The 10,310-nt window shown below is 39.7% G+C and overlaps 1 protein-coding gene and 1 long non-coding RNA gene across 2 annotated transcripts in view; one reads left to right on the top strand and one right to left on the bottom strand.

Moving 5' to 3' along the window:
* LOC113501636 (protein halfway) overlaps positions 1-10,310 on the top strand; it is a 36,646-nt gene that overhangs the window by 12,392 nt on the left and 13,944 nt on the right. The window lies entirely within an intron of this gene.
* LOC113501637 lies at positions 2,191-2,680 on the bottom strand. Its single transcript, XR_003401302.1, has 3 exons — positions 2,623-2,680; positions 2,483-2,551; positions 2,191-2,400 (listed from the first exon to the last, which is right to left on the bottom strand). It is a non-coding gene; the product is annotated as an uncharacterized LOC113501637 (long non-coding RNA).

Genomic DNA, 10,310 nt, shown 5'->3' with positions numbered 1-10,310 from the left:
TACTTCAAATTGATGAAATAATATTTCCGGGAATAATTTTTCCCGATGAACGATTTCATAACTAATCGGATGAAGTAATCTGTATTACATTTTGAGGGCAGTACTTTGGATCCGTTTTCTTTGATCGCCCTCTTTATGTACATTTCACAACGGCGACAAATTTCTATAACGGTGGTGGAACCATAAAGTAACTTGTTCTTATTTAGATCTTTTGGTACTGTAAGGAGTTAACATTTTCTAAGCCAATCAAAGCTCCAATACACGTTTTGACATTTTAATTTCTTATCATGCATGGACGGTGTAGCCGGCCATGTAATTCAAGAACCCTTTCACCAATTCTGAAACGTGTGTAAGATCTTCAAGTTCAGGAAAATCTACATTTTCGCTTTCAATTGACTTTTCATGTGTGTCTGTAAGGTCTCTGTATCGTGGTGACATTGATACGATCCACTGGTGATGTACATTGCAAATAGACATTTGATGTAAAGCAGAGCAATTTCCACTGCCGCTATTTCTTATTTGTGCATAGGTGAGAGCTTTTTATAAATACTCTCGAACTGTCGAGCGCTGGGATTATTGTTTGAACCCCCATGACATCTTACACTTCCAAAAAAATGCTCCAAATGATCCTGGCTGATTTTGTGGAGTGGTAAGTATTTTAATGCGTAGTTTGGATTTACAACGAGGTCCTGGATAAGGTATATCGCACTTTCGATACATACACAAAATCCTAGAAATCCAGTATATCTTGGTGATTTTATGAGTAGAACAGTTTGATCAGTATTTTTTATTTTTATCTGAGTAGACAAGTTTAATAAAGTATCTTTTGAAGCCCTAAGTTTTTACTAGCACATTGGTTTGCATTTTCAACATTTACCGCCCTTTTCAGGCCGTAACCGTGGGTATGCGAGTCTAGGATATCAAATAGGTCATTTATCAAGTCCAAAAAACGTGCTGTCGGTGTAACCTGCTCAAATTTCCCGTAAATTGGAGTTGTTCCTTGCAAAACATGAGTGAATCTGACACACTCTTGCTAAAAATTTGGGTAGCCAAGCTCACTTTCAATTATTTTACTTTTAAAAAATATGTGAGCTGCTCTGATGCGATTAGCAAGATGAAAATTTTCTGCTTCTTGCAAATTATGTAAATTTACAAGGTGTTGCCAGGAAATGGTCTCACCATGTTTGTCTTGAAAATTTTTATAGCACTCGAACGCATTTCTTATTAGCTTTATCATGTGCGCCGGATCTAGAAATACTGCAATTTTATCATCATTGCTGGGGTTTTTAAAGGTAGTATTGAAATTACTACCTTCAAAAGAACAGCCTAACTTTTGGCCATTCGTCAAATTCGCTGGACAACCGTCAAATTGTGACAGCTTTAATTCCAACACCAGCTTCTCTACTAAATGAATGGCTTCCGTTAAAAGAGCCACTTTCTGCTCAGAGTTAACGCCATTTATTAAAAAATATCCAATTGGAATTTCCAGGAAGCGTGATCGGTACCAACAAAAATACTAGTGCTTCCTTGGCTTCATCTTGGCAATCTGTTTCCAAGCTGGTACCGAAACTAACGTGGCCATAATACCTCCGGCCTTGGGGGTGATATTCGACTCCGCTTCTTATAGCCATTTCATCAAATATAATAGTAGCGTAAAGTTTTTGTTTTGATTCTGTCGCTTTGATTTTAATGGCATCAATCGCCTCTTTCGTAAACCCTGGTTTACCATCAACCGACTGATACCACTTTCTGAGCGTGCTCGTGGCTGGTAAACATGTACTAAATGTTTTCTTACAAAATTATATGCCTTTGGCGAATAGAAATGCAGTGTCAAAGCGAACGCTCCGTAATTCTGAGAGTATTTTAGTTTTGGCATATGTCCTGTTTTAGATTTAAGTATTTGACGTTTAACTAGTTCTCGATTTTGTACACCTATGCAGGATAAAAATATTTTCATTTTCTTCGGTTATATAGATTTTTGAGACAATGTATTTAAAATTTCTTTTAGATTCGCATTTTTTTTTACCAACCACTCTATTTTTGTCTTGAAGCCTCTTTACATGTTTTTTCTTGTTATTTAGAGAATATATTAGATGGTCTATTTGTCGTTTCATTTTGCGTTTTCGTGGACTGAGCTCACCAATTTCTGGGTCTACTATTACCTTTGGTATTCATTGTTGAACTCTGAAAATATAATAAGAAATATTAATAGTGGACTTAACAGAACTACTTAGTTATAAAGTAATATGTGAAATATTATAAAATTAAGCTTACGGGACTTTCATAAACATGGGAAGGCCTAAGAATGTGACTATCATCTAGTAGACCGCACGGCGCAAGAGTCTGGTCTTCAATTATTGTATTAACTTCAGAATGCACTTCTGTTTTTGATGATAAACTCTAAAATTGAAAATATCGGGTACAACAACCGCAGTTACATTAAATTTAATCCACTGACCTATCATAAAAAAAATCAACTTACTTGGCCGGTATTGTGATGCGAAGGCCCAGGTACGTTAGTATTAGACTCAGTCAAACTATAAGGTGAAGCCTGTAATAAAATAATGTTTTATATTTATGTTTTGACTTTTCTTAGCATTTTATCAATAAAACAAATCGTACCAAAATTGGTAGAAACATTGTTGGTATTGCTGAACTAAATAAACGGCGACGTTGTTTTTAAATACTCAAAACAATCAGGTGTGAAGTGCCTTGAACAGACAGCACTGTATTTCGTTGGGAACCAATTTTCCCTATTAATTTTATTCATCCACTTTTCTTTTAGTTCCGGAATCTTCGGAAACCTAAAATGAAAACATGTACTTAATTAATTGAGCAAAATAGTAATGAAATTCTTCATATAATTTTTCTTAAATTTTATTTTGTGATTATCGATATTTGTTTGAATTGACTTCAGCTAAAAGTAACAGCACTATTTTTTACGATAAACCTACAAATTGGAAGAAAGAGATACCCGCATTAGAATTGACTAATGAAAGAAAGAGACTTTTCCAAAAGACATAAACGCGCGTTTCTGCACCTTTGCATCTGTCACCCGCCATCCATTTTATCTTGACACATACAGATCTCGTATAACCTACAAAAATAAATAAAATAATCGTTCTGGCTTACTTACCGGTGAAAAGTTATACCATCCTTTTTGTAACTCGATGTCTTGGAATGTTTCCCACACCACTTCACCGCACAAGAAGGCATTTTAATGCGTTTTAATTGCAAAATAATTTTAACAATTTACGATAATTTAGCGTGCGCACAGGTCTAACACTTGGACACAAACTAAAATGGTCACTCATACAGATAGCTTATATAGGCGACAAAATACTAATAGTTTTCGAACGTCAAAGCACTGGATGCGCCGTCAAGAGGTTTTATAGTCTTTGTTCCCAAGTCATCTACAAATCGATGGTTTTTGGGCCAAAGTTTGGGAACTATGCAACAACTCAATGTTGTATTAGACACAAGAAAAAAAATAGCACATAGACTCTGTATATATTTGTTTGGTTTCTAAATGGTTCTATCAAATGTTATTCTGCTTCCGTATGTAACTCTGCAAAAAAATAAATACCTACGGAGCGTTGGCGTGGCTTATTTAGTCTAAATATTCAATCAATCAATCAATCAGCCAATCATAGTCCACTGCTGGACATAGGCCTCTCCCAATTTACGCCACAACACCCGGTCCTCCGCCTTCCGCATCCAGTCCCCTCCAGCGACCTTTCTCAGGTCATCGGTCCACCTGGCGGGCGGGCGTCCTACCTTACGGTTGCCGAGCCGCGGTCTCCATTCTAGGACTCGTCTGCTCCAACGGCTATCGGTCCTTCGACAGACATGGCCAGCCCATTGCCACTTCAGCAAGCTAATTCTACGAGCTATGTCGGTTACCTTGGTTCTTGTCGGATGACCTCATTTCGAATTTTATCCTTCAAAGAGACTCCGAGCATAGCTCGCTCCATAGCCCGCTGTGCAACTTTAAATTTGTGGACTAGTCCAACCGTTAATGTCCACGTTTCGGCACCGTAAGTCATAACAGGTAGGACGCACTGGTTGTATGCTTTCGTCTTCAGGCATTGCGGTATAGGCGAAGAAAAGACTCGACGAAGTTTGCTAAACGCTGCCCAGCCCAACTGAATTCTCCGATCAATTTCCCGCTCGAAGTTGTTTCTACCAAGCTTAATGACCTGCCCTAGGTAGATATACTCTTGAACAACTTCGAGCAACGATCCTTCGACATATATCGGTCTCGGCCTGACATGTTCATTGAACATGATCTTGGTTTTATCCAAGTTCATGCCAAGACCGACCAGTCGTGAAGCTTCATTTAGGCCATGCAGCATCTCGCTTAGCTGGTCCAGCGACTCTGCTACTATGACGATGTCATCGGCAAATCGAAGGTGCGAGATGTGCTCACCGTTCACATTTATACCCCGTCCAGTCCAATCCAGAGTTTTGAAGACATCCTCGAGCGCGTTGGTGAACAGCTTTGGGGATATAACATCCCCCTGTCTCACCCCCCGACGCAGCTCGATCGGATTCGTCTTACGGTCATGGAGCTGGACAGTCATGGTGGCGGTGTCATATAAGCATCTCAGCACCTCGATGTAGCGCCAGTCAATACGACATCGTTGCAGGGCATCCAGAACCGCCCAAGTTTCGATGGAGTCGAAGGCTTTCTCGTAGTCCACAAAGGCCAAACACAGCGGCTGATTGTACTCTTTGGTTTTCTGCACAATCTGCCGAACAGTATGGATGTGGTCTACGGTGCTAAAGCCTTTTCGAAACCCAGCTTGTTCTGGTGGCTGGAACTCGTCGAGTCTTGTAGCGAGGCGGTTAGTGACTACTCTCGAGAACAACTTGTAAATGTGGCTCAGGAGTGAGATAGGTCTGTAATTCTTCAGCAAGGTTTTGTCTCCTTTCTTGAAGAACAGAACCACCGCACTCCCACTCCACGCTTGTGGTGTTAAGCCTTGGTGAATGACGGAATTAAAGAGACTCGCTAGCTCTTTCAGGACTGTGGTCCCACCAGCCTTAAGGAGCTCGGTTGTAATTCCGTCATCACCCGGCGCCTTGTTGTTCTTTAGTTGTCTGAGAGCTGCCTCTACCTCGCCCGGGTCGACATCCGGGATGTCCTCGGTGTAATGGCGCGTGAGTGGGGCTCTGTGGTCATTTACGCCTTGTCTCGGTGGTTTAGTCGTCCGTGATGCGTATAGGTGTCTATAGAAACTCTCAATTTCCTCCAGAATCTCGAACTTAGAGGTGACGGTCCTGCTATCCCCGGTCCTCAGTTTCGCCAGATGGGGTCTGCCTAATTGCTGAGCGAAGACTTTGGTGCCTCTATTTCGCTCAATCGCAGCTTCGATCTTACGAGTGCTGCAGCGTCGGAGGTCACGTCGCGTCAGTTTCCTGATTTTCAGGTTTAGGGACCGCCTATCTGACGAAGACATCTGGGCATCTGGCGTTTCTCGTCTTTCCTTCATAAGTTCGAGAGTCTCTGGTGAGAGTTTGGACTCCCTATTACCGCGTTTTCCGGGGAACAACCTTCGAGACACACTCTGTAGCATTTTGACCACTGTGTCGGTTTTTTCGTCAACATTGTCCGTAGTTTCCAGCAGTGCGAAACGATTTTGGAGTTCCAACTGGAACTTATCGGAACCCAAAGCTATTTGGGGCAGCGTGGGTCGGAGAGTAGGTCTCATCATCCTAACTCTTTCAGCCTTAAGGTTGATATTTAGAGAGCCTCGGACGAGTCTATGATCACTACCGGTATTAAACCTATTGATCACCGAGACGTCTCTAAATATATGCCGCTTGTCCGTGATGATGAAATCTATCTCGTTCCTCGTCACATTATCGGGGCTTCGCCATGTCCACTTTCTGTGAGGCTTCTTCTTAAAGAAGGAATTCATTAAGAAGAGCCCCTGGGACTCTAGAAAGCATTTACCAACATTTGGCCCATGTGATTTCGGCGCCCCACGCCGTTAGGTCCGATTATCGTTTCGCCGCGTTCTTGTACTCCCACCTTGGCATTAAAATCTCCCATAACAACGTTGTAGTGAGCCTTCCTGGTACCATGTAGTGCCTTCGCTATGTCTTCGTACATAGTTTCGACTATCTCATCAGAGTATGTCGAGGTCGGCGCATATACCTGCACCACCTTCAGGAACTTCCTGTCGGTGATTTTCAATAAGAGATACGCTACCCTTGTCGACACACTACTGATTTCCACAACGCTGCTTCTGAGACACTTGTTGACCAAGAAACCGACACCACCCTGGGAGGGCCTATCACCTTCTCGGTAGTAGAACAGGTCACCTGAATCAAGGGTTATCGTGTCCTCCCCCTGTCTTCGGACTTCAGATAACCCCAAAATGTGCCATTTTATGCGACCTAATTCTACTTCGAGTTCGGTGAGGTGTTGGTCCAGCCGTAGACTTCGTCCGTTATACGTCGCCAGGTTCAGTTTTTTGAGGTGGTGGTAGCCTCCCGTAGCCCGGAGATTCTTAGCACCCCCTGTCCCGCCGTTACCGCGATATTTATAAAATATTAATAACTACATAAAAAATGCTGCATCGACAGTTTTTTAGGACATGCAAAGGTCCCTATCGTCATCCGATCCGTATTGCAAGAAACTGCCAAGCCTAACTAATGCCAATATACAAAAGGTAAAGGGCAAATTGTTTGCATTTACAGTGAATGATAACAGAGGTACGGTAGGTATTCACGAGTATCGTAATAAAGTCATTATTTAACTACATACCGAGAGGCAACAAGCGTTAGCTAGCCCGTTATATGTTGACTTGTTTGAAGAGTAAATCCGTTGGATGGCTTCAAGTGACAATATTGAATCTGTTTTATGACACACCCCGTGTTGCCCGTACTTTTCCGCAGCCTGAACCAATATTGTTGTAGTTTTGGTCTACAAGGTTAGAGATTTTTCCGCTAACGCTTTTGGGACTCTACGCACAAATATGTTGTACTTTCTTTTCGGGCCAATTGAGTAAGTTCTGTTGAACGGATGAGTTGAAGTTTATGTTCCCTTGACCATCTACAAATATGTTTTAATTTGCCTTTTACAGTTAAACATTTTAAGAATGTCAAAATTGTCAACCTGCGCCCAAGCTAACTGCATTTAACATTGAGAAAGACAGCAGCTCAGCCTTCAAGACTGCAGTTTTAATATGCCCATGCATATGTATATTATGCTTCGTAATACAAATTTCCTTTATTGCGGGAACTTTTCATACAATTCTAACAAAAACCCACTTGTCACGTTTCTACACATTTACGCTCTAGAACGATTCGATAATGTCCTAGGTCATGATGACATGACATTAGCATCAGTGGCACGTCATGGACTGCATTACTAAGAACGATTCTTACTTTTGAATTACTAACTTATTACGTCTCCATGGTTCGCCTTTAAGGAAAAACTTAAGAAAGTTATATTATGAGATTTACATCTATCACTTCTATATTTCAGTTAATATTTTTTTTTATATATTGTAGAAAAATAAAGTTCTTCAGGTTTCCTAAGAGGTTTTACCATCTATAGATAAAACTAATTGACTCATGTGAATGTTTCTCAGAATAAATGTTTTCTCAAGTACGGTAAAATTACTTTTCGTGTTAATCCGTTCTTTTTTACGAGCGCTGGTACCATAAGGCCCATTATAGAGAGTCATAGATGGGTTTGGAATAGACCTTTGCCCAGCAGTGGGATACAGCAGGCTGGATAAAAAATCTTTTAATCACCCGATATTCAACTTTACCGGACTCTTCTTTCGTTGGCATATTTTTAAAAGAGACTTTCCAAAAAAATCCATTACGAATAAACGATATTCTACATCGATCATACGATTTGATATCCTACGACAAGAAATATTAATCCATATGATATTACTATGATGTAATAGTATTACATACATATTTGTATGACAGCTAATATATATGTATCATTTAACATTGATTGAATTGTCAAGATACCGCTGCCATATAAAAAACCTATTCTCCGAGGCTGTGCGAAACGTTTTAGAGTTCAAAATTTTAGCAGTCCGAATTCACAACATTGACAAACCGAGAGGCCATGTAAAAGGATCATCTGTTGTTTATAAAAAAACAAAAGGTACCCATAGTCCGTCTTCAAACAAAGAACAATTACGTAACTCTTTATCAATACTTGTATGTGAAACAAAAACCTTTTTATTACATAGAGGTTAACGCCCGGCAGACCTACAGCAAACTAAAAGTTTTTTGCATAACTGACCTGCTAGCCTGTTGCTATGAGTTTTTATATCAAAATTAAGTTTTTATTGCAGCACGCGGGAGCATTTAAGTACCGTAAAATGTGGTCCGTTTAATGTTTGATTTGTAGTTTTTGTTTCAAATATAATAAATAGTAGGAAGTTGCGAATTGGTTACGGACGTTTAAAATTCCTGTAATACCAATGGTGGTTTAATATTTGACAGGTATTGGACACTTCTTGCCGTAGGGATAATTTTGGAGGGAGTTCTCAATCATATTTAAAGAGGTTTTTATATCACCTTGTACTCGTAGTAATTGCATCAGCCATCAAAATAGTTTTAGTGTTTTTAATATGTCTCCAAGAAAAACTCCAAGATCCTCGTATGTTTGAAAAGTGTTATTCGTAATATTTGAATAACACCAGCTCTGCGGGGGGTTGGGTCGAGTTTCTTGTACTTTTAGGGTATTTTACCATCGCTGTGTTGATTAAACAAGGGCGTGTTCACAATTGGACGCCCGCTGTTTAGTTACGGTCAATTTGCTAGCTCTGTTTGTTGTTTGTCTTCAACTGTGTGTACTTAAAGTATCGACTTAGGTACTTGTTTGCGAATGTTTTTTGCTTATTTACTGTTTAGGCTTGTTTCTATTGCACGTGTACCTATTCCGCCTCATATCTGAACATTACAAACTCATTACAGAACGTTTGGTTCGTGTAAGTAAACCTTTGAAAAAGTTGAAAAAATAGTTTGTTGCTGTGAATAATTGCAAGAAATATTCAAAATCTTAATTAATTCTCCAGTATTCTCTAGCCCTTTTCTTTAGAAAATTTTAATATTTCTAGCAGATACCTAACAATTGCAATAAGGTCACCATTTGCTCATCACATCAAATTGATTAAAAATTACATATTAAAATTATAGATTAGTTTCAAACAAATGAAACAGCATATAACAAATAGTTTTATCAGTGAGCAGTAGGTAGGTGTACGATGTCTGCGGCTGAGATTGTTCTGAACAAACGAACTACATCCTTGGAATATTTGTGTACAGATAACGAACTCGAAATAGCAGCTATCTCTTATTTGTGGTTGTTTGTCAGGAATCTTTTTATATTTACTGTGGAATAGGTATTATGTTGAAGATTTGATTTCGTAGCTGATCTTAGCTGTTTGTAAATATACTTTATTGGTAAAGAAATATAAGTGTATAGTAAAATCATCATTGGCCTAGCCTTTTCCCAACTATGTTGGGGTCGGCTACCAGTCCAACCGGTTTCAGCTAAGTACCACAGTTTTTACAAGGAGCGACTGCCTATCTGACCTCCTTAATCCAGTTACCTGGGCAACACGACACCCCTTGGTTAGACTGGCTCTCAGACTTTTTCAAGCTTCTGACTACCTGTAACGACTGTCAAAGATGTAGGAATAACAGCCGGGACCCACAATAACGTGCCTTCCGAAACACGGAGGAACTCGTTATGACATAGATGGTCACCCATCTACGGACCAACCGCGTCAAGCATAGCTTAACCTGTGATCGAATCACTTATGCGGTTATAGCTTAGCCATGAGCTCCTAAGTGTATAGTAAAATATTAAGCAAAAATTATTTTGTGAGCACTTGCACATTTAAGTTTTTCGGTTTCGTGCCTAAGGCTTAAAATGATACCTTATTACAAAGACTCCGCCGTCTGTTTATCGTTTTAGGCTGTACCTCATCAACCGTATTAGCTAGGCGGTTGAAATATTCACAGATGAAGTATATTTCTATTGTGGAAGTTATCTATAACAACATTTTCATTAAAGAAACGTGTGTGTGTGATTGGTTTTAAACTCGTCAGAATATATTTGCTATGGAAGTCACCGATCCTCGGTACCTAGATCTTCCTTTCCAAGCGATTTGCGATTACCGCCAAAACAGGGACCAAATTCATTTAAATCATTAGATTCCTTTACCTGGTATGGTCGCCTAATTATGAAAGTAAATATAAATATAAAAAACTTACATTGGTTCTCTGCCTGCACTAATACAATTACAGTATTGCTGAATAAT

The sequence above is a fragment of the Trichoplusia ni genome, chromosome 16 (genome assembly GCF_003590095.1).
Source record: "Trichoplusia ni isolate ovarian cell line Hi5 chromosome 16, tn1, whole genome shotgun sequence".
Lineage (NCBI taxonomy): Eukaryota > Metazoa > Arthropoda > Insecta > Lepidoptera > Noctuidae > Trichoplusia > Trichoplusia ni.
The sequence above is the reverse complement of the archived record's forward strand: the minus strand, read 5'-3'. Positions and strand labels throughout refer to the sequence as shown.